The sequence below is a fragment of the Alosa alosa genome, chromosome 6 (genome assembly GCF_017589495.1).
Source record: "Alosa alosa isolate M-15738 ecotype Scorff River chromosome 6, AALO_Geno_1.1, whole genome shotgun sequence".
NCBI lineage: Eukaryota > Metazoa > Chordata > Actinopteri > Clupeiformes > Clupeidae > Alosa > Alosa alosa.
The window spans coordinates 26,467,195-26,473,194 of NC_063194.1; the positions used below are offsets into that span (position 1 = coordinate 26,467,195).

At 43.0% G+C, this 6,000-nt stretch overlaps 1 protein-coding gene across 2 annotated transcripts in view; it reads left to right on the forward strand.

Annotated features, from left to right (window-relative positions):
- LOC125295563 (mitochondrial import inner membrane translocase subunit tim16-like) overlaps positions 1–6,000 on the forward strand; it is a 104,507-nt gene that overhangs the window by 14,445 nt on the left and 84,062 nt on the right. The window lies entirely within an intron of this gene.

Here is a 6,000-nt window from a genome sequence, read left to right on the forward strand (position 1 = left end):
ACGAAGGAGCTTAACCTACCCAGATGTAACCCAGGGTTACTTTGTAAAACCGGGGTTGACAAAACCTGGTTATCTACCTGGTGGTGTTAATCGGTACTACGACGCTGATTATGAGCCAAGGTTAACCTCATTGGAGTTTGTGCGCGTTCACATAAAAGGGGCGGGCTGCAGCGCAAATCACCACTTTCAGTGATGACGCGTTCACCTTATTTTACGGATGAGGAATGCACAATTATTATGACAAGTTATGAGGAATTAAAACCCACTCTACGACAAAAATCAAATACGTCGGCAGTGAACAAAGCAAGGCAAGGCTGTTGGCAACGTATTGCAGATCGGGTAGCCTAAATGCCTAAAAGTAAAGTTTTATGTGTTCTTCAAATACGGAGGATTAATACGTTTTATGTGTTAAAGAGGATAAATATGGAGGATATACGGAGGATAAATACGTTATACGGATATACGGATAAGGATAAGGATATACGGAAATATACGGAGGATAAATACGTTTTATGTGTTCTTCAAATACAAATACTTCAAATACATGTTCTTCAAATACGGAGGATTAATAGCTTGCGGAATATTAAATGAGTTGAAATAATTAAATTGCCTATTTTGAGTTCATAAATGCCTACAGATGCAACACAATTTAGAAGTGGGCATATAGATTACAGTAATAAGGATAATTTAATGTTTAAGTAGCCCCCATTGACTGATTTAGTGTATGCCTAATCCTGTGAACATTTCAGATGCAACACCATTGCCAAACGCACATGGCAGCAGGTGAAAATGAAACACAAACACATTATTCAGAATAGTAGGTTTATATAGTTATAGCTTGCGTTAATATTTCTTAATTATGAAAACATGTAGGCCTAGTATGCTTATAGCCTTCACTTGGCCTCTGTTTTTCAGCTAACAAGAAAAAGGTGTCTTTGTACACTACTGTAAGGCACCAGAGTGTTTAGCAGAGGAGTTGGCCATCGCAAATAATAGTGGAAGGCCGATTATGGAAGGGGTTGAGGGAAGCATTCGGTCGGATTCTTGTGCTGTGGAAATGTGTAGCCTTTATGTGCAGGGTAGGCCTACAGTGATATGACATTCAATTCAACAAGTTTGTTAAAATGGTGATTTTAATTTATTAGGCCTACTGTAGGCTATGTCCGAATTATTTTAGGCTATACTTGCTCAGATGTTCAGCATACTATAGGCTAGGCTTATGTCCGATTTATTTTAGGACATACAGTAGGCTATTCTTGCTCAGATGTTCAGCATAACCTATTAGATGGAATACATGAATGCTCACGTAAGGGCATTGCTATGACGGATCACATTAGAGATTTTTGCCTAGATCATCTGACAAAGATAACGAATTCCCTCGGCTGACAATCTATATCTTCATAGATTATATATATATATATATATATATATATATATATATATAGTCTATATATGGCGGTCTCTAAAACCCCTCGCCCTGCGAAGAGAGCCCCTCACGATTTGCGCTCCAATGTCGTATGGATCATCCAGGCACGCCGACATTGTCTCGAATTGTTAGTGGAGGGGTGGTACTTACAAAGGGTGTGGTTAACGGAAACCTCGGGTTAACCAAGAACATAACCTGCTCGGAGCAGGTTTGAGATGCAGCGTAAATTGCCATGGCAGCATACCTCGGTTAAAACCTATCCACCTTTCATAGTACGGGTTAATCGGGAAGTTACGCCACACGTGATCAAGTTACTCTCGAAGTTACCCAGATTAAGCCAGTAATCCCGCTTCGTAGTACAGGCCCCAAGTCTACACACTGTCAACGTTGTGACTGTATTGTTTGGAGGCTGTTTGACCCTTAAAATCGACATGCTCTACTCTGTGATCTCTGTGCTAAAAGTTCAGTGAGCTGGTCTAGGTCAAAATGAACCGACCTAATGGCTGTCATATCTTTCACATATGCTGTATGGTCACACTGTATACCTCTTTTAATGAAATAGGCATGAACATCTGAGATGGCCAAGCAGAAAAAGAGAGGATTTACTGACACAGAATGACTCGAATTTGGAGTCAGTCAATAGCCCTTGTTGGTATTCCCACAGTGGAAATACTACAAAAAGAAATATGATCTTATTTTATTTTATGGGATGCACCTCACATAAGGGCTGTTTCCACCAACGAATTTACTCGGTAAATTTACCCGATTGGGCGTATCTCCCATTTTTTCGCGCCTTTTTCAGGGCTAAAAGAGTACCTACCCCGCTGATTGGATATGACTAAAGGCGGGATGTGACATGAGTAGAACTCAACCCTTGCGCTACAACAACAGCGCCATTTTTAAAAGGCAGTTAAAGAAGATTAGTGACTAGCAGATGAGGATGGAGAGAGAATAAGACAAGAAAAGAAAGTACGACAAGAACAAGGAGAAGAAAGTATGACAAGTGGACTGATGATGAAGTGCAGGCCATGCATGATTCTGGTGGTCTGATAAATCCTGCTAGGGCCCCTTTCTGTATTGGAGACACGATACAGAAAGGGTACCCCCAATGGGAACGAGGCTATAGTGACTTTGTTTTATAATTTGTTGTATTAAGGAGAGAAGAAAGTATTTCACTATGATTCAATTAATTTCAGTTCTATTCTGTGATGTATTGAATTCATATAGTGCCCAAAACCATTAACATTGTCTCACTTTACACAGCCCAGATCTTGAACCTCAATTTTTTAACTGACTGTGTTATATTGTTTGAAAAATTGTATTTAGTATAATCGCATGAAATCTCTTCTGGCTCATGTGTTAGCTCCCATATACTAACAGGTGAACTGTAGTTTATTTTTTCCCCAGCAGATGGCACCCAAGCACTTTTAAATTGGACACTGTGCAAGAGAGGAATTGAGTCCTCTCCAGTCCCCTCATCCAGTCAGACTCACTCGTTAGTTCTTCTGGTTAAAAAAAACGCTGGTACATAAACTAATTGAAACAAACTTCTTAGCAGACACACACACACACAGAGAGAGAGAGAGAGAGAGAGAGAGAGAGAGAGAGAGAGAGAGAGAGAGAGAGAGAGAGAGAGAGAGAGAGAGAGAGAGAGAGAGAGAGAGAGAGAGAGAGAGAGAGAGCCTGCTGACACAGGCTAATTAGAGAGGCAGAGATTAATGCTCCGTTTGAAACGATTGATGGATGTTTTTGAGATTCCTTAACTCACAGGCTGCACTCTCATTGTCACATTTTCATATCCTGTGTCCCGATTGGATGAACTGTTAAGCAACTAACAGACTAATGAGCACCTTGGAGGACTGTGTGTCAGAGGGACTCACCTCAGGGGTTGTGACCGCTGGTGTCACCTTTAACCTGTGATCTGACCTTGCATGGGTCGAGTACAGTCAGTCTTACGTGCGGTAGGCTGCTCTTTAATCTGTAAGAGTTATGGTGCCCTTTGAAGCAGTGCCTGCCCCACCTGGTCCAGAGAGCCCTCACACTAGGCCTCCAGAGTGGATGATTTTGCTTCCCACGATAGAGCTCTTGGCTATGATGTTGGGTTGAAATTGTTTGTGAAAAGTGAAAAGTTGTTTGGAGACAAAATAAGACGTGATTCCTGAGGGCATTATAACAGAACTAAAAGGTTCCCCCTCCCTGTATGTTTTGTTTATTTGTGGTTGTTTGTGTGTTTGTGTGTGTGTGCGCGCATGTTTGTGCGCGTGTGTTTGTGTGTATGTGTTATTGAGTGAGAGAGAGGGAGAGTAATGTAGGGATGTACAGTAGAGCTATCATCCCCTTGGAAACTGAATGCACTCTGTGGATTTTGTATCAGAGGACCGCATTAAGAACAGCCTGAAAATGGCTAACACCTAACAACGGCTAACTGAACATTTATTTCTTCACACTCTAGTGTGTGTGTGTGTGTGTGTGTGTGTGTGTGTGTGTCTGTGTGTCTGTGTTATTGCTGAGTTGATGTCGATGGGTGTAGCTCAGCTAAGGAGTGATGAGCTGAGTTGAGCGGAGCTACTTGTCCTGTCTTAAGAGGGGCTTATGGAGTCTATAGAACCCCGTGGGTGGGCCACAACACCTCTCTTATCCCCCGGCCTGGAAAAGCCTATGTTTGCTGTTTTAACCTATAAACAGCCAGTGAAGTGTCTGCTCGTGAATTGATATGAGAGAGAATGTGATGAGGCCAACAGCCCAGAGAATTGGCAATAAGATAACATTCTTAATTTAAGGGTGCCATGCATCTTATAATGACGTATAGTGGATATTTGATTAAATGTAGTGTTTGTTTCTTGTTTCAATAGTGTTTACTTACGTTATGTGCTAGTGTGTCTAAGTGAGGGGATCAGTACTGAAATGCCAAGACTTTGGTGGTCAAAAAAAGACTTGTCGTTGGTTGCTAGGGGTGAGGAATTACACAGCACTTCCAGAGGGTGAGGAGCAATAAAGAAGGGTTTGTGTGTATCAGGGGGAGTCAGTGACATTGTTCTCAGAGAGACGTCTCTGATTGAACAGCTGTTCAATGTGTGCAGTAGGCTCATTACGGTATTTGATGGAGTGGCTTTTTGAGCTGAAGAATATATATGACCTATTGGTTTGTGTTTGTCTGAGTATGTACTAATGTGTGGCTGTCAATCAAGTTTAGTGGAAGTAGCAGATGAGTGCTGAAGAGTGCTGTGCTGTGTGTGTGTGTGCCCTATCTGAAGGGAGGGGGTGTGAAATCCTCACCACTTGAGGTGTGTGTGTGTGTGTGTGTGTGTGTGTGTGTGTGTGTGTGTGTGTGTGTGTGTGTGTGAGTGTGTGTGTGTGTGTGTGTGTGTGTGTGAAATCCTCACCACTTGAGGTGTGTGTGTGTGTGTGTGTGTGTGTGTGTGTGTGTGTGTGTGTGTGTGTGTGTGTGTGTGTGAAATCCTCACCACTTGAGGTGTGTGTGTGTGTGTGTGTGTGTGAGTGTGAAATCCTCACCACTTGGTGAAGTGGGTGGGTGGGCTGAAAGACCCTGTTTGCCCTACAAACCTATAAACAGTCAAGCCATCAATGTGCAGGTTCATGGAATGGTGGTTGTGGAATTGCTAGTGTAGCAGTGTGAAACACTACTAGTGTGTGTGTATTGGTGGAGGTTGAAGGAATATGTTGTACACAATGACAGTGGGTGTATCTACTTATGTGTGATGATGAAATGTAAATTCTCTAACAAATCCGAGATCAGAAACTATGACTAGTATAAAGTTTTTTATGGAAGTGTGCTGCTGTTGTCATGGTTGAATGGGAGGATACAGTATGAATGCATGATGATCAGTTTGTGGGACCAGAAACCTGTAGGCTATTTTCTTTGAGGAATAGAATTGGCATGGTCAGACATGTGTATTTCATTTCAACGCACCGATGAAATGTATTTTGTACAAGTATTTTGAAGACTTCAGGGTGATGGCCTTCATACTGAGAGACTGTGTCTGGTCTGGTCATGATTAGATGTGTGGTATGGTGATGACAGTTGCCAAGGGAAGCCACTTGCAGCTAGTGTGCTGCAGCCTCGCATTTCCACACAGTCAAGGCGTGCGTCTCCTGAGAGCTTCCCCCATGAGGAGTTCAGCGCGGGGCCGTTTGTTCCACCTCACCCTCGCACACGAGAGCTCCTCTCTTGATGGCTCCCATATGAGTTCCCTGTCATATCCCCTCATGGCTATGCAGTTGCACTGAGTCCTGGCAGAAAGAGGGGGCTCGCTATGGGTTTCCACGGCAGTGTGGAGGACCTCCACACTCACATCCCATACAGTTTTATATGGAAAAAGCGAGTCATCTCGGGGCACGATAGTCTCGTATAAACTTGCCGAATTCCAGAAGACCAGCCGATTGTGGATTCACATAAGGCTAGTCCAAAGGATCACAGTAGACAAGTCGAGGGTGAGGGGGGTATGGACCCTTTCAAGAGAGTTCCATTATCAGCATCATAGTTGGCCCCACAAGACTTCCTTTTCAACATTCCATATGTTATCTTAATGCAGAGGAAGTAGATTGGGGCCCAA